This window comes from Saimiri boliviensis, chromosome 11, assembly GCF_048565385.1.
Source record: "Saimiri boliviensis isolate mSaiBol1 chromosome 11, mSaiBol1.pri, whole genome shotgun sequence".
NCBI classification, from domain to species: domain Eukaryota; kingdom Metazoa; phylum Chordata; class Mammalia; order Primates; family Cebidae; genus Saimiri; species Saimiri boliviensis.
In genome coordinates this window covers 82,951,328-82,970,515 of record NC_133459.1, presented here as the reverse complement: position 1 = coordinate 82,970,515, position 19,188 = coordinate 82,951,328, and the positions used below count along the sequence as shown (strand labels likewise).

Sequence of the window (19,188 nt, the reverse complement as noted above, 5' to 3'; positions counted from 1 at the left end):
AAGACAAAAAAAAAATGCCCATATAAAAAAGTAACCTTCCTATAGTTAGTTAGTTGTGTACACATTAGCCAAATAAGGTATAGGTGTAGCTATTTTTTTTAATATGGAGATATACTTATGGTAAACCTAAACATTTCTAGCCTGAAATGATTTTAAAAGCTGAAATTAATGAATTACTCTTAGTGCAGTTTCAATATAATAATAGAAAACCGTTGCCATTTTATTCTTTTAATTATTTTTTGAGTCATAAGGGAACATCATTTCAGGAAGAAAGATTATTATAACTACAGTTTGGCTTTGGGTCATATTTTAGGCCATTTATCATATAATCATATTTTCCAGATCAACAATTTTATGTGAAGAGATTTAGATCTAGTACTTTATTTTGAAATACCCAAACCATTTTTTAAATCTTGTTTTTGGTATTTTCTAACTTTCTGCATGTCATCCTAGTTCTCTATCAGGGACACTGGTTTTCCAACTCCTTTTCTCTGAAAAATACACAGTTGGGAGGCAGAAGGGCCCTAGCCAAAAATGTCATGGATTTTTTTCATTTTTGTCTTTTGTCACTTTCAAACTAAACATTATTAAGGCTTCAGGCCTCCCTAACCTCTGAGCCTCCCCAAACCACCCCAAATATAGAAACAGTCCAATTGTGACTAGAGCACAGCTTCAAGACAAGGCTTTTGTACCATTTTTTCCCCGGTTGCGGCTCTCTATGCACTAGTGGGTCATGAAATCAATTTAGTGGGTCATGACCAGATCTTTGATTTTTATTGTAGTAGAATCAATACGAAATGTTAAAGTTTACTGCAACATAGCATCATCCAGGTAAATACTGTTTCATAAAATTTGTTTCATTTTTACACATTGTGTTTGTGTATACTGATTAGGTAAATGAATTTCTTACACTAGGTCATGGTAAAAAATAAATGTGAAAAATCCACTGCACATCCTTTCAACTGGATTGTGCCATTCAGCCTCTTTATAGAAATTCTGCAGGGTCATGCCTTTTGGCCATTTGGGTCCTGGGAATCATGGCCAAAATCTCAGCATTACCTTCTGTCAAGTCATGTTTGATTTCCTGTCACTCGTGTTGACTCCTTACAGTGATGGTTTCATGACTGTTTGGACCGATGTCCATTCAGTAAACTAGTGTTGAGTCTGTAGCTCTGTGTGGCCTGGTAGATGTGATTGGGGAACATGAAGAGGAGGAAGATCATCAGCTTCACCATTTGCTAGAAGCTGATTCTACCTCTTCTTTGCTGATAAGTTTTAACACAGTTAAGGAAAGGTTATGTTGATTAAGATAAGAAAGCATAGTTTTCCTTCTAAACTTGCATCTTTTGCATTTTTCAGAGGCAGGGAGGGGGAGATTTGGTGACAGTAGCATTCCCTGAATCCTTTGCCAGGGGTTGTACCCAGTAGGAAGCAGCAGCATCCAGGTGGGGGCTGAGACCTGCACAGACACTGGGAGGCATCAGGGTCCAACATCAGGATTTGACCACAGACACTCTTGAGGTAGGGACCGAAACTCAGAACACTTATTTTGATTCAGAGAATTCCAGTAAGTATCCAGATACAGAATGTGCTAAAATGTAATTATAATGTCCATGTCATTCTTAGATCACTGGCTAAAGGCCTAAAAGAGATCTTGGAAATCACTGGCTTCCCTCTCTTTCCTTCACACTTATGCAACACTAGATAAGCGGAAATCCTGCCTTATGTAAGAATGCCAAAGAAAATTTATTTTTTTTCCCCCCAAGTAACCCATTTCAGCAATATTTCTTGGTAATGGTGCTATTAATTATGAGACATCTGGACTGGCATATAAATTGGGGTTCATTCTGACAAAGTACATATAGATGTTAAGTAATGGGTTAGTCTGTGATTGCCGGGAAATGGAGCACCCAGTTTTCAGTGGTGACCCCTTTTTCCTAGCTGAGCAGCCTAGTACTAAGTGGAATATATTCCCTTATACATGCTATGCTCTTCTATGCCCCCTAAAAGAGTGCTTTGAAGATTCTGATAAGAGACATTAATGATAGAGGCAAACAGTATGTGGCTGTGACTGGAGAAATTGTGTGTTTGTAGGAAAAGGGCTTGGAATTGTGAAACCCGGAACTGTAATTACAAGAGAAAAAATAGGGAGTGCAGTTGTCATGTCCATGTCTGCATTTTTCTTTGGGAGCACTGAGCTGGATAACTAAAGCCTCTGAGTGGTTTGCGGGAAAGCTGAGGATTAATACTGCTTCTAAACTGTCCAGTCCTCAGAAGGAAGTTTCTTGGTGAGTGGATGGAGTAATGGAGATTTAAGTTAGGACATTTTCTTGAAAGTAAATGCTGAAAAAAACACAAGATATCGTTCATTGGCCTCAATATAGCTGAGGGCTCAGTTATGATTCAGAACACGCTCCCTGAAACACTAGCCTACCCTGAGGTCAACCTAATGACTGGAAATTTTGCAAATGTAACAGCTACTATCCCTTGGCCTGTTTTTATAAAACACACACACACACACACAGGTTTGGATAAAATCAGTTTTCTAACAATGCTCTCCTTGTGAATAATGCTTGGTGGGATTGTGGATCATCAAAAATATTTACAGGGATTCTTGAGTTACATCATTTCAGTGGCCCTTTAGCCAGGAGAAAGTTTTTGTTCCTGTTGGTTTGTTTTAATGAATTGTGCCTTTTTACTGGGCTCTTTCAGCCTGAGATCACCTCCATGCTGGTTGTCTTGATTTCACCTTTAGGATGGGCTTTTATGGTGCTGTCTATGGAGTAGAATCTGTATAGGCAGTTCCTAGAACTTCCCTGTTCTTCCTTACCTTACTTTTTAGAGGAGTTCCTATAACACTATGAGTTTGTTCTTATACTCTAGATCTAGATGGTGATATTCAAATTTTAAGTTCAACTCATAAGTGGATTTTAAAGTTACTCTGGTAGGTCACTCCAGTTTTTGTTTGTTTGTTTGTTTATAAAGGAACTGGAATATAATAGAAAATAACAGAGTATTCGCAACCCATAATCTAGCCAGGTAATGTTTCATGTACCTTTGTTTCATTTATACACATATATACATATACATGTTCCCTTATATACTGTAGGTTGCAACATAAAGTATACTTCTTACTGTGGGTCATTGTCGAGATTTTTTTTAAATTTATTTTTGTTGTTGTTGTTGTCAAGAGATTTTAAATCTACTTATCTAGGAGACCAAAAAAACCTTTAATAAATGCTGTCATTTTATCTTTTGTTGCCATTCTTTGTTGTTTGCAGCAATAGAATTTTGGCATGTGTCAAAGGCACTTGACTTCCATTGAGCAAATGGGCAGTTTGATCTCAGGGCACTGGGTTTTTCATTACCTAGGAGGAAGATAAAGCCACTCATCCAAAGGCAGCAAAATGCAGGAGATGGAGAAGAGGAGAAGGAAAGCAAACAGTGTAAGTGGAAAGTTTCAGGCTTTTCCCAGTAAATCAGCATTTTCAAATATCAAAGACTCTCCTGCATTAATGCTACAGAGTATTTCTGTACACTTAGAAGTGGTACACTCATTTGTAAACCAAATTACAATGTTGTGATATTATAGCCCAGGATGGCAGGTATTCACAAAGCATACCACTTATTAAAATGGCCGTATGAAAGCCTAGTACATTTTCCGTTCTATTGACTCCAGTCTCATTTCCACTGTTTCTACTTTCCTCTGCTCCTTGCTGAACTGCCCACCAGCTCCCAGACCCACAATTTCTTAAGATAAAGAATCAGCACGGCTGGGCGCGGTGGCTCAAGCCTGTAATCCCAGCACTTTGGGAGGCCGAGGCGGGTGGATCACGAGGTCGAGAGATCGAGACCATCCTGGTCAACATGGTGAAACCCCGTCTCTACCAAAAATACAAAAAATTAGCTGGGCGTGGTGGCGCGTGCCTGTAATCCCAGCTGCTCAGGAGGCTGAGGCAGGAGAATTGCCTGAACCCAGGAGGCGGAGGTTGCGGTGAGCCGAGATCGCGCCATTGCACTCCAGCCTGGGTAACAAGAGCGAAACTCCGTCTCAAAAAAAAAAAAAATCAGCACAAGGTACTTCAGTCTTCATCACCCGTCTAGTGTGCACACCTCTCACTCCACCCCGGTGTCTAGAGACATATGCTTCTAAGCTGACTTGGGAGGGATACTGCTTGACTCCTGGGGCACTTGTTGAGAGGTGGCTTTTTCTTCCTTTCCATGTGCCCTGAGGACTGGCAGAGGACAGCTATACATTCAGATTGTGGTTCCAGTGCTTATTAGCTGTGTGGCCTTGAGCAAGTAGAGCATCACTTTCATCATCTATAATGTTGGGGTGGTTTTGACTACCCTATAGCTTTGTTATGATGACTGTGTGCAGTGATACAGGTAAGGTAGAAGTACCATGCACAGAGTCATTCTTTGATCAGTGATCAATCCCTCTTCTTTCTGCCTTTATATGCCTTTTGTCTTTCCAAAGCGCTATTATTCAAGCCCCTAAGGATTGAGGATGTGCTTTTCTCTTGCTATCTTCTCTTCCTGGAAACTGGAAACCTCCATCCATTGGACTGTGACCAGACCACCTGTAGCCTGCCCAGACTGAGATTCTGTCCAGCAGTTGGGACTCATGGCTCTTGTAGTTTGGACCCCTATGCTGACTACACCTGAAACACTCCAGGAGGTTGGTAAGACCATTGAGGTGTGCACTTGAACCTCAGCTGACAGCCAGGCCAGTTCCCCAGCACCTGTGCCACTCTACATGTAGGTCCTATGTGGGTAGTGACCTCCTCTCCACCTCATGATTTTAGGAGTAGGTCATCAGACTTAACTGAGTCAAAAGGTACTATGCTTTCTATAATTTTTCATCCTTCTGATCTTCTAAGTGACTGAATACTTAGAGATATTTCTGCCACTAAGCTTATCATCTGATCTTGAACTAGTCATATATTGGTATTTAGATGTGAATTCACATTTTAAGTATCTTTACACATTCAATATATTTTCCATTTTAAGTACTTTAAAAATTCCTCTTACATTGCAGGTGAAATTCCACCTGGAATTGAGTCTCAGTTCCACTTCTCAGTTACATCATCTTTGGCAACTAACAAGTTTCAGTTTCCTATAAAATATCTTTATGCCTTCTGCCGGGCATGGTGGCTCACACCTGTAATCCCAGCACTTTGGGAGGCTGAGATGGTCGGATCATGAGATAAGGAGTTTGAGAATAGCCTGACCAACATGGTGAAATTCCATCTCTACTAAAAATATAAAAATTAGCTGGGTGTGGTGGTACACACCTGTAATCCCAGCTGCTCAGGAGGCTGAGGCAGGAGACTTGCTTGAACCTGGGAAGTGGAGGTTGCAGTGAACCAAGATTGCACCAGTGCACTCCAGCCTGGGCGACACAGTGAAATTCCATCTCAAAACACACACACACACACACACACACACACACACACACACACACACCTCTCTATGTCATCTTCCCAAGGATGTTGAAGATCAAAGTTTTCTGAACGCTGTGATGCTATATGCAACAGTGATTACAGTGGTAATGTTACGACGAGTGATGGATTGTACTTACGGTAATAGTAACATCATTACATATGGACTGGAGGTAACTAGCCTATTCTTGATGGACAAAGGACATTGATCAAATCTAGTCAATATATATCGGATTGACTAGATTTGATCAATGTCCTTTGCACAATAACATTGACACTAAGCCCTGACAACCTTAGAGAGAGGTCCTAATAGAGACTACTCATAGAAAGCTTTAGTTACCCCCGCAGAGACTCAGACCTGCCACTTAGTAGCAAGGTGAACTTGGCCAAAAAACTTTTGATACAGTTTTGTCATGTGTAAGAAAGGGTGACACTACTACTTTTATTTATTTAACAGGCAATTGTTGAGTACTTACAACATGCAAAATATAAAGTAAACAAATATGATGCCTGCTCTGATGGAGCCTGTAGTTTAATTGGAGAGATAAACATGAAATAAATAATCATAAATATATGTGTGTAATTAAAAAATACCAGTAAGTGTCTTAAAGGAAAAACACAACTTGTCTCATAAAATTTTAAAATGTCAGTAAGAGACTTTATCTGCAAAATACCTGAGTATCAGCTTTTAGATGAGACCAGTGTTACCTGTGTTACAGAGGGAAATTATCCATGCTGTTGCTCCTGTTTGTACACCTCTAATTTTATTCTTAGTAATATTCCCTTCCCCTACTGGAGGGACTAGAATCCTGCCCTTGTACTCCAGCACCATGGGCACTTGCCTCTGGCCAGCTCTGACTTCTGGACCCTGTAGTCTGCCTCTCTCTCCAATACAACCACATCTCTTCTTCATCTCCCAACTTCATCTGTCACGTGCTCCTGCTGCCATGCTTTCCAAAGATCCAGCCCCACCTGCTTGGACTTTGATCCACCACACAATGCGTCTCCATTGTGCATCATGCAGTTTTCAGGTTCATAGGCCCCTTCCAGTGTTACCCACCTTCTCCCAGCTAATCCTTTCACCCACAATCATCAACAGCAACATTGTTTATCACGTATTTTCCTGTGTGTCAGCACTTTAAATCCATCATTCTCTCTAGCTATCTTGGCCCTCTTCCAAGCCCTGGAAGCAGTCTGGCTATTAGCAGAAGAAATAAAGGGTCCCTTCTTACTATTAGCAGAAGAAATAATAGGTCTGTTAGTCAGCCTCATCATTCTGCTGATGGTCCTGCCTCACCAGGACCCTTATTCCTTTCATATGCTCAGGTAATGCCTTGGTGCCATTAACTGGGTTTACATCTTGACCCCTTTTGTTGATTTCCTGCCTAGATTCCCTGCAAAAGACCCCAAGGCTGACCTCTAGTCCTCGTATGAGAGAATCTCTCAAACATACTGCTATGCCTGTTGGTGCCATGTACTGCCAGTCCTCTAATACATCTGCTTAGTAATTCATTGGGCCAGACACCAGACTGCCTTATGCTGGGCTGTGCCCTCAGCCTGGCTCCTTCTGTGGGGGCCTCTGATGCCAGCTGCCTTTCTACGTCTTCCTTTTGCCCAGAGTTGGAACCATCCCTGGTCACTGGCCTTGTGCTAGTGGGCCATTTTACTGACTGGACTTAGAACCAGTGTGTGCATTTATATTTTAAAGTATTTATTAGGTTTAGCCTCTTAGGAAGTTTGAGGTACCATGCCTTATTGAGGCACATACACTCTTAATTTTCTGTCTCTCTCCCCTCCTCCTGTAGTAACTAGCTGTCAATTAAATGCTATGTTTCTGTCTCCGGTTAACAAACTTGTTCTTGGAATGCTCACTAAACTGACTATAGTCCAATTTTGAAAAATTTGTAAAATTCTTTGCTGGCAGAAAAGTAATTTTACTGTGTTTAATTAAACAGATTAAATGTGATTTTTCCAATTGTCAAAACTGTTTTTGATAGATTTCCTGTGTTTTGTGTTGCTTTTTGTGAAAGAAAAATTATTCACATTATTGTAATTCCATATCGTGCAGAACAGGAACAAAGGAAGTGACGCAGATCCTTTGGCAGAAAGGTCATTTGAGTCACTGGAGTGTCTTGAACCATAGGGGAATTAGAGCTCCTATTGATGTGATGCACAGCACATTCTTCAGATGAAGACACCGCTCATTTATGTGGATGTTTTTCATCTGAATATTTGTGCTGAAGGAGAGCAACAGAGGGATACTTACTTGTAAACAAAAGGGGGTGGTGCGAAGAGGAAATGAATGCTTCATAGAACTCTAAAATAAACCAACCAAGTTTTCAGAACCTCTCACTCTTAATAAGTCCCGCCGTTCTTTATCTTTTAGAACAGAGATTATTGAGAGAATTAAAGAGTAGGCTTAGTAATGATGGAAACACAAATTCTGATTGGTAATCCAGGATAACAACTTCAGAGTAATAGACCTTGATTTTCTAACATAGGGGTGTCTGTCTGATCCTTTGGCTTCTCTGGAACACATTGGAGGAAGAAGAATGGTCTTGAGCCACACATAAAATACGTTAACAGTAGCTGATCAGCTTAAAAATACATATATCACAAAAAATTATCCTAATGTTTTAAAAAAGTTTACAAATTTGTGTTGGGCCACATTCAAAGCCATCCTGGGCCACATGTGGACATGTGGGTTGGACAAGCTTGTTCTAACAAGAAAGGATGATGAGGATGCTGGCTTCTCACCACAATGGGTGGATATTTACTGCTGAACACACACAGCACTGTACTCGGAGGTCTCCAAGCCCTCTGTGTCATCCTTGGGTTAATTAAAATAAGGGATGAATTTAGGGACACAGCCGGTTCTTCTTTCTGATGATTCAGTGTGAAGGAAGAGGGTAGTTTTGCAGAGAAAAAGTCCTTACAGTGTTTCTGTCAAGGATTATCCTGTATGAGGAAATTCAGACATGAAAGGCCAATGTAACTTTTGGTTAACATTTTGCGTAATTCAGACTGACTAAACCTTCAATTCCTGGTAACTCTATTTGAATTTGAGTCTGGAGCTACCTCCAGACTCAGACGAGCAATTATATTACTAGGTCGATGATTTTACATTCTGGTCAGATATCTTTAGGTTGCAAACAACTGAAACATATTCCTGCAAGGAAGAGGAGGAAAATTGTCAGGACAGAATCATTAGGGACATGAAGTGTTTCTCCTCATGCCATCTCTTCTCGCCATCCACCTGCTTCATTCAATTCTCTGGTTTATCTTAAGCTTCCTTGTGGTCCACCCAACTTTACTTCAAATTCCTGTAACTTAGCTGCTGTGGCATTCTGACTCAGATTTCCAGTTTCTCAACTATAATGCTTAAATGGAGAGCCTCATGGGCCCATATTAATTTTTGATGCATGCAACCAAGTGATAGGTAGCTGGCCAGCCTATGAATAAATCGAATTCAGTTCAGGTGCCCAACTCTGGTTCAACCAGATATAGCTTCAGAGGCCAAGATCAGAGTGGGTTTGCTTAGAGAAGCAGGCAGATTCTTGCGTAAAAATAAGCAGGCAGTGAGTGGTGTCTCCTGTGTAGCTGGCCTCCTGCTAACAAGTGAATGCAAACACTGACCTGTTGCGAAAGAGTGCCTTGTGTGGGGAAACCACATTCTGATCTTTTATCCAATTGAGTTTTAAAATTCAATGATGACCACCTTTCTCTCCTGTTGAAAGGTGGCCTGTCCTATATCCCTTGAGTGAGACACACGTCTCTCCTACCCTAAGTGAAATATAAGATGTAATGTAAAAAGCTATTGCTGCAGGAAGAGTGGACATCGGGGAACAAAGGGGGCAAATAGGAAGAGAGAAGGAGAAGAAGAAAGGAGGACAAACTAACTGGAAATAACATCTTTAGTTTCCACTCAGAAACTTGATAGATCTCCGTGACACTAAGCCATACGCTAGAGGATTGGGGGAGGGATGGCAGGAGGATGGAGGGAGAGGCAGAGGAAGGGAGGTGGGATTGAAACAAGGGGACAAAGAATAGGAAGGAAAGGATTTTAGATATTAGACCTCAGAAAGTAGAAATACCACCTGATGTCTTTGGCATGATGTTGCCAAAGGTAGGATAAAAGGTGGACTTGAAATGGACATGATTAAGTGGGTCAGGCAGGTTTTCCATTTTCCCTTTTCCCGAAAGCCACCAGTAGCAGTTGACATGGTTAGGCCTTATATCCATACCCAGATCTCATCTTGAATTGTAGTCCTCATAATCCCCACATGGCAAGAGAAAAAGACCAGGTGGAGGTAATTGAATCACAGGGGCGATTTCTCCCATGCTGTTCTCATGATAGTGAGTGAGTTCTCACGAGATCTGATGGTTTATAAGGGGCTCTTCCCCCTTTGCTTGGCATTTCTTCCTACCCCCTTGTGAAGAAGGTGCCTTGCTTCCCTTTCACCTTCTGCCATGATGGTAAGTTTCCTGAGGCCTCCATATCCAGGTTGAAGGGTGAGTCAATTAAACCTCTTTCTTTTATAAATTACCCAGTCTCAGGCAGTTCTTTATAGCAGTATGAAAGCAGACTAATACAACAAGTTTATGGGCAATTGCTGGAGTGGTTCAGCTCACAGCATGAATGTCTAAACTTCTGACCTGCCCCAGTCAGACATGCACCAGAAAATAAGTGTCTGGCTGTTCCTGATGTCATTGCAGATGGCATTTAACTATTGGGATAGATTCATCTGGCTTTAAAATGTAACTTGAAGCCAGGTGTGATGGCTCATGTCTGTAATCCCAGTATTTCGGGAGGTCAATGAGGGAGGACGGCTTGAGGCCAGGTGATTGAGATCAGCCTAGGCAACATGAAGAGACCCTGTCTCTTAAAAGAAAAAAATATTAGCTGGGCATTGTGGTGCACACCTGTGGTGCCATCTATTCAGGAGGCTGAGGCAGGAGGATTGCTTGAGCCTAGGAGGTCAAAGCTTCAATGAGCCCATGTTTGCACCACTGCACTCCAGCCTGGACAACAGAGCAAGACCCTGTCTCAAAAATAAATCAGTAGGTTAGTAAATTAGTTAGTTCAATGTAACATGATGTTTTCTTTGAGCATGTACCCTTTAGGAAGGACAGAAGGACCTCTTTATTCTTTCACATATCTTCACTTGTTTTTTACATTAACCATCTATCCTAAATTGATGCCATATAGTCTGTCCTGCAGATTCACATATGTCAAGGTTTCTAAATATTTGATCTTAGGCACTGTCTTGTATTGCACAAATCACTAATCTTTTATGCTTCTTTCTTGATAATTAAAAATATGCTTGCTAAACTCCTGAATTCATCCTCCTAACCCTAGCTCAGATGCCCCTCCTCCTTGAAGCTCCCCAGACTCCTAGAGCTGTCATGTTCCCCTGTGATGCTAACTACTGAGTGTCAACTTGATTGAAGGATACAAAGTATTGATCCTGGATGTGTCTGTGAGGGTGTTGCCAAAGGAGATTGGCATTTGGGTCGTGGGCTGGGGAAGACAGACCCACCCTTAATCTGAGTGAGCATAGTCTAATCAGCTGCCAGCATGGCTAGAATATAAGCAGGCAGAAAAATGTGAAAAGAGAGACTGGCCTAGCCTCCCAGCCTACATCTTTCTCCCGTGCTGGATGCTTCCTGCCCTAGAACATCGGACTTCAAGTTCTTCAGTTTTGGAACTTGGACAGGATCTCCTTGCTCCTCAGCCTGCAGATGGCCTATTGTGGGACCTTGTGATTGTGTGAGTTAATACTTACTAAGCTCACCTTTATATGTATATATCTATTCCATTAGTTCTGTCCCTCTAGAGAACCCTGACTAATACAGCCCCATACTTTGGTCAGCATGTAGCACTCCATATTGTACTTAATTATTTGCGTGGTTACTCACACATCTGTGAACTCCTTTCCCACAGCACCTGTAACCTTTTCACTTCTCAGCCTCTAGCACAGAACACAGTGAGGAGCACACAGTAGGTGTTCAGTGAATGTGAATTGAATTGAGTAGACTATATTCAGTACAGTTTAGTACTCACAATATTCTCAGGACCTACCCTGTGGGGCCACTTCGTAGGCTGAACTTTGACACAGGTCTTGAAGTCAGGATGCCTGTGGTTAAGCCTAGCCTTGTTCTTAAGAGTGTGTGGCTTTGTTCACCATGTTCCCGGGCCTAGTTTTCTCATAGATGAAATATGAGTAATGATTCCTGCCACTCAACACTTTTGTGAAGATGAAATGAAAAAATATATGTGAAAAGTCTTTATAATGTTAAAGTGCAATTTGTAAGGAAGATATCAAAATCATTCTTTTGGAATTTCAGAAACTAATCCTCTTTAGATGTGATCCAAGACAGATCTCTCTTTTGCTGAATCCTGCTCTATGGCAGACATAAAGTTGAAAGGTATATTGTTGTGAAAATAATAAATATGAAACATCTAGTGGAGCACCTAGCGTATATAGTAGTCACTCAGTGATAGCTGCCATTACTATTATTACTACTGCTATTAATCGGATAACGTAGTGTTTCCTCGGCTGGCTTGGAGGAAAGCAGTTGGGTGATCCAAGAAGGGTAGCAAATTTTCAGTCCTTATGCAGTCTGTCACTTTCATCCCTGAACAAGCAACCGATTTCTTACCTCCTTTCTCAATACTGTAATCTTTCCTTCCTTGTGTCCTGTGAGGATGACTTTGAGCTCAGAGAAGTACTCTAAAAATTGAGGTGAGTGTTGCTATCCTCTTGAGCATGTGCTTTAATTTGCTTATTATCTGCATCTGTCAATCATGGTGCCTTTACCGAGGATAGTGAGGCTCTAAAAATTGTGGCGTTTGTCTGTAGGGCTGAGGATGCCACTTTATTTAGAAGTTGGGGTAGAGATGGAAACTTTCCAAGTACTTGATGCCATTGAGCCTTGTTAATTTGTGAAAGAGTTTTGTACTTGCCCTCTTTCTTTTTAACCATTCTTAATTTTCCAATCCTACTTTTTGTTGGCTTCAAATGTGCTCACCAGAATCCTGCCAGCTTTAGTTGGAAGAAATATATTTCCGAGCTTGGTTGGACATCAGTTTTTTTTGGGCCCTGCCCAGACTTTTGACAGAGAAGGTAGTGTTAAGGAGGTTGATGGTGTCTAGACAGTAAAATCAGAAACTGTGTAATTTATGTTGTATTACAGACATCCACTTCCCGGATTGGAAAAAGGAAACTTACTTTTATCTAAGGAAGTTACATTAAAAACCAAAGCCCCTGGGTATTTCTGACCTATGAAAAGTTGAAGCTTGGGTAGTTTTACATAACATTTTCTAGCCCCTTCAAAGACTGGAATTATTAAGAGTAGTCCTGTGTAGGGCCAAGTATGATAAATAAACTTCCAAGTTTCAGAAGATAATTCATAGAACCATACAGTAGTCTTTCCTGGCTACTCACCTCTGCTTAGACCCCTGTGAGCTCACAATGCAAGTGGGTCTTGCACATCAGTTTCAGAGGGATTTTGGAAAGTTGAAGAGGAGAGCGGCTAATAGCAGAAAAGGTTGGAGGTGTTTGGAGCTCTAAAGAAGATCAAAGGTCTGACTTAGGGTCCTGCTCTTAAAAAAATCAGACTTTAAGGAAAAAGCATGTTGATTTGGAAAAAGTATAACAAAAAAGTACCTTAATTACGCAATGATATGTTGTTTCTTTTTATGCTGTTTAATGCTCATAAATATCAGCTACATCCTCAGTATTCATTCTTGTGGAAAATGATAGAAAAAATCTTAAGCTTCGCAAAATTTATATAGGACTAAAGGCTTTTAAAGCCCATGTCAGGTTTTGTTTTGACATGTATCATCATCCAGTATCTCAATTAGAATTCTGAGTTTCTTTCAGAAAAGTATGAACTTCTTTATGTATAACTATGAGACATCCTATTAGAGGCTACTATCTGAACTGTTTTAGAAAATATATATTTAAAATGCTGTAATCTTATTAGGATTATGAATTATTTGCTTTTCTATCAGTCTTAAAAATTTTAAATATCTCCTAAAGTAGGAAAATCAGTAAAAACTCCATTACAGAAGAATTGTCTTGTTATTCTTACTAGATACTAGATCACCCTATCTGAGTTAAATTTCACTTTGATAGTTTCCAGCTGATTGTATCTGTGTCCTAATAGACACACAACAAGCATTAGTTGAACTGTGTGTTGAGTTCTTTCTAAACTTTACATTGAAAGCACTTTTTAATGTGTGGTAACTAGATGATTAAAATTTGTCTTGAAGAGCAGACAGTTTCAGAAAACATATGTAAGAACCAAGAGAAGAGTGTCATGTATAATGTATTGATTACTAAATACTGATGATACGTATAATGTGCAGAAATCTCTGTAGCAGCCAGGGATGTAATGGAAGCCTTTTCCATAGCCTTGTAGCCCTCTGGCAGAGAGCTTAGAGATCAGAACTATGTCAGACACTTGGGAAGCTGCAGTCCCATGACATTTGCTCCCATGTCACTCAGTTTAGGATGTTTAAGTTGTTGGATTCCCAGGGTGTGATATTCGATATTTTTATCTTCCACAGTTCTAGCAGAATGCAGAAAAGGTAGAGGGTACAGTAGGAAATTCCTGATTAATTGGCGAATTGTCCGTACGGAAGGATGCTTAGTAACTCACCTAAGCTGGAACATTTGTATTCTTCCCCAGCTAATTACCGCAGAATGCAAAGAGAGTGAAACTGCAGAAATAACAATGATTGACTATAATAGTCACCATTAATTAAGCATACCTGTCTGCTAACTTAATCTTTACAACTCTAAATTTGATCACAGTTTACAAATGAGCTAGTTGGAGTTCAACAAATTAAATACCATGACTAAGATCACAAACTTAGTAAAGACAAGTTATTTCTACTCAAATTTTGTCTGTTTTGAGTTCAATACCCATCCTTTTAATTACCATCCTGTTATAAAGCTTTTTATTCGCTACTAGTTTCTCGTAAGTTATATTTTGACCTACCCTCGTCTGCTCAACAAAAACCTCTAAATATCAATATACCATACCTCAAAATCTAAGAGCCCTTTAAAAATGGATCTTCCTCCAGTATCATCTTGATTTCTCTTTTGGTTATTTAATGCTGCATAACAAATTATTCCAAAATGTTGTGGCTTAAAGCAACGGCAGCATTTAATTTGCTCATGAATTTGCAATTTGCACGGGACTTGGTGGGATAACATGTCTTTGCTTTGCTTGGTGTCAGCTGGGGTTGCTCAAAGAGGAGTAGAATACAGTTGACCCTTGAAAAACACAGGGATCAGGGCATCAACTTTCACACAGTCAAAAGTCTGCAGAGGTTTCCTGTCACTAGGCTCATCTTCCAAAAAGTGGAAGAGCTACAGAATGTTCTCAGATGGCAAATAGATTTTAAACCTCTACATTCTTGAGCAAATCTCACTCTTAAATAGAAATTCAGCCAATTGTTTTAGTCTCATAAAGATCCATTTTAAGAAGCCCTAAAATTTTTTTCTTCTAGTTTTTACTTTAGGTTCAAGGGGTTACATGTTCAGGTCCTTTACATGAGTAAATTGCATGTTGCTGTGGTTTGGTGTACAGATGATTTCATCACCCAGGTAGTGAGCATGATGCCCAATAGGTAGTTTTTGATCCTCATTCTCCTCCCCTCAAGCCCTCCACCCTGAAGTAACCCCGAATGTCTGTTATTCCCCTCTTTGCATCCAATGTTTAGCTTCCACTTATAAGTGAGAACATGCTTGTATTTGGTTTTCTGTTTCTGCATTAATTCACTTAGGATAATGGCCTCCAGCTGCATCTATGTTGCTGCAAAGGACATGATTTGGCTGCATAGTGTTAACATGGTGTATATGTACCACATTTTTTTTTATCCAGTCCACCATTGTTGGGCATTTGGATTGATTCTATGTCTTTGCTATTGTGAAAAGTTCCAAACTGCCATCTGTTAGGTTTGTTGTGAGAAGTAAGGAGTTAGTGGGAATAAATTACATAAAACATAGAAGTTCTAACATTGATGGTGAATCTGTATTTAGTGGTAATTATGTTTATGTGTCTATTAGAGAATCTTATAAATTTACATTGGATATTTAAGAGAGTAAATACATTGGTACAAAAAAAACTGCATGTAGCTTTTGATTCCCTCAAAACCTAACTACAAATAGCCTACTGTTGCCTGGAAGCCTTACCAATAATAACATAAAGTTCATTAACACATATTTTGTATTGTATGTCTTATCTGTTTTAATCTAATAATTGAGTTAGAGAAAAATGTTCTTAAGAAAATCATAAGGAAGATATATTCATTAAGTGGAAAAATATTATCATAAAGGTCTTATTCGTGTCTTCAGGCTGGGTAGGCTGAGGAGGAGAAAAAAGAGGAAGGGTTGGTCTTGCTGTCTCAGGGGTGGCAAAGGCAGAAGAAGATCTTCATATTAATGGACTCCCCTCAGTTCAAACCCATGTTGTTCAAGGGTCAACTGTAATTAAGTGTCCAGCAGTTGATACTGGGAAGACTCATAACTAACTGGAGACTGGTACAGCAGGGGCTCCACAGGCCTCTCAATCACTGCGTGGGACATGCCATGTGGTTTCTCCAGCATGGTGGCATCAGGGTTGCCAAGCTTCCTCTATGTCCATGTTAGTTCAGGGTGCTCAATGTGTGTGGAGGGGCTGGCAGCAGGCAGTAAGAGAGGGAAAACCGCCGGGCGCGGTGGCTCAAGCCTGTAATCCCAGCACTTTGGGAGGCCGAGGCGGGTGGATCACGAGGTCAAGAGATCGAGACCAACCTGGTCAACATGGTGAAACCCCGTCTCTACTAAAAGTGCAAAAAAAAAAAAATTAGCTGGGCATGGTGGCTCGTGCCTGTAATCCCAGCTACTCAGGAGGCTGAGGCAGGAGAATTGCCTGAGCCCAGGAGGCGGAGGTTGCGGTGAGCCGAGATCGTGCCATTGCACTCCAGCCTGGGTAACAAGGGCGAAACTCCGTCTCAAAAAAAAAAAAATAAATAAATAAAAGAGAGGGAAAACCAGGTGGAAGCTGCATTGTCTTGTTCAAGCTAGCCTCAAAAGTCATTCAGCATCACTTCCATCACAATTTTTTGGTTAGAAGTGAGCAACTAAAACTGGCCCATATTCAAGGGAAAGGAAATTAGTCTTTATGTTTTGTGAGAAGAATGTCTAAGAATTTGTGAACTTGTTTTAAAACCATGGAGGCACCTGTGAACCTTGCTTGAGTAGTGCCTCCTGCGACACCTGTTTCAACTTAAAGTGATAGGGTTGGCCCTAGGCAGAAATGTACAAGAACTGAGAGTTTTCAAAAATCTCTACTGCTTCACAACTGTGACCCTCACCTCCTTTTAGGGCCTCCCTTCCCACCAGTAATGGCCCTGTGTGGCCATAGAGTTGCTCTCTTCTCCCACTTCACACCCTTCTCACCCCCACCATAATACTCATTGGTTAGCCCAGGACACTGAAGCCCAGAGATGAGCTGGGCACTATTACCAGCACAGCCTGCAGAGCTCCTACAGCATCAGCAGCACTCTGTGCCTGAGCCAGCTCTGACTGAGGCTCACAGTGTGCCAGATTGCTATAGCATACGTTTTCACATCAACAATACATGCTTTCTCATCTCATCTAACATATTTGTATTCATGATATGCCACAGCTTTCCCTGGGGTTTTAGTCAAAAGCTTTATTGTCCATTTTAGTATACCTTATGCCCATGGTCTTTGTCCTGTTAATGTGAATTCATGTATAGCTTTAAAATTTGATAAATATTAATCAGTGATCAATACGAAAGTGTAAAAGTATTCCTATTAAAAATTACTACAAGTTTCTTCCAGAGGTTAAAAATAAAAGAAAAAAATAATTTTAAAAAATTATCACAAGTTAAGGAGACCTTTCTTCACTATTTTTAATATTGTTCTTGAATTTATGACCAATGCAATAAAATATAAAACAGACACAAGTGGCCAGTCGTGGGGGCTTGAGTCTGCAATTCCAACACTTGGAAGGCCGATTCGGGTGGATCACTTGAGGTCAGGAGTTCAAAACCAGACTAGACAACATGGTGAAACCCCTTCTCTACAAAAAACACAAAAAATAAGCTGGGCATGGTGGCACATGCCAGTAGTCCCAGCTGCTTGGGAGGCCGAGGCATGAGAATCGCTTGAACTCAGGAGGCAGAGGTTGCAGTGAGACAGGATTGTGCCACACTGTACTCCAGCCTGGGCAACAGAGAGACAGAAACTCTGTCTCAAAAAAAAAAAAAAAAATCCAAAACCAAAATAGATGTAAGTGGTCCAGCACAATCAGATGCCCCCTTTATTTCACTTACTCTTCTATTCTGGGCTCGCTCCCATTCAGCCACTGCCCAGAAATACTCCTTCTTTTGAACTTTTGTTCTGTCTGCCTCAAATGCTCCTCTCCCATTTATATATATAGTGAGTGAGAGTGAGAACGCCATATATATGTGGCACTCACTTCCTTCAGGCCTTTGCTCAGGGAGGCCTAAGCAGATCATTTTATTATTTAAAATTGCACAGCTCTCCACTTCCTGCATTTCTGTCTCCCTTATTCTTCACTACTTTTCCATAGGACTTATTACCTTCTCACATACTACATTTACTTGTTGTAATTATTTTTTATACCTCACTAGCATGTAAGCTCCACTAGGATGGGGATATTTGTATATTTATTCCTGTTATCTAGTACTATGCCCAGCATATAGTAGGTGCTCAATGAATATTTTGTGAATGAAATAATAACTGTGAAAGGAAGGAACCAAAATCATGTTATTTGCCATGTTAAATTATTTGATTAGAAACCTCAAGGTAATCGAATAGAAAAATACTGAAACTAATGGGCAGGCTGGTCCAAGAAGTTATCTCAGTTGATTACAGTCAGTTACAGATGGAACTCTGTTCTACCTTTCCCCTACGTTCTCACTATTGTCTTTAATAAGAAAATGAATGGGCAAATTAAGTGGAAAAATCCATTTTTATTTTACATAGAATCAATCTGTTAGCAAATATATTATTAAATCTTACACAAATATAAAATGCCTTGGAAAAATTTTTATTAAAACACTTATAGGACCCACACAAGGAAAACAGTAAAACTTAGAGACATAGAACAAAATAAAAGGATATGTAATCTGGGTAATCACTATTTATTATATATTGTCAAGATTTCTATTTTTTCTAAATTTATTTAATAACCTTTAATATTATATACTAATTATTAATTCCAATATTCTATATTTAATATTATTCCATCAAATTCTGAAAGGATTTTTTGCCTGGGAAGTAAATTAAAGTTTGCCTAGATTCTAGAATAAGTAGATGAAAATAGCCAAGAACATTTTGAAGAAGAGGGGATAGTGTTTGGTCAGAGACTGTCCCTTATTGTAACATATTAATATTAGGCCAGGCACGGTGGCTAAGGCCTGTAATCCATACCCTTTCGTTGGCCAAGACAGGAGGGTCGCTTGAGCTCAGGAGTTCAAGACCAGCCTGGGCAGCATAGCGAAACCCCAACTCTACTAAAAATATAAAAATTAGCTAGGCATGGTGGCACACTGCTGTAGTCCCAGCTACCCTGGAGGCTGAGAAGGGAGACTCATTTGAACCTGGGAAGCACAGGTTGCAGTGAGCCAAGGTCATGCCACTCCACTCCATCCTGGGTGACAGAGACCTTGTCTCAAAAAAATAAAAAATAAACCA

At 40.3% G+C, this 19,188-nt stretch overlaps 1 protein-coding gene across 5 annotated transcripts in view; it reads left to right on the top strand.

Annotated features, from left to right (window-relative positions):
- DDAH1 (dimethylarginine dimethylaminohydrolase 1) overlaps positions 1 to 19,188 on the top strand; it is a 284,364-nt gene that overhangs the window by 122,500 nt on the left and 142,676 nt on the right. The window lies entirely within an intron of this gene.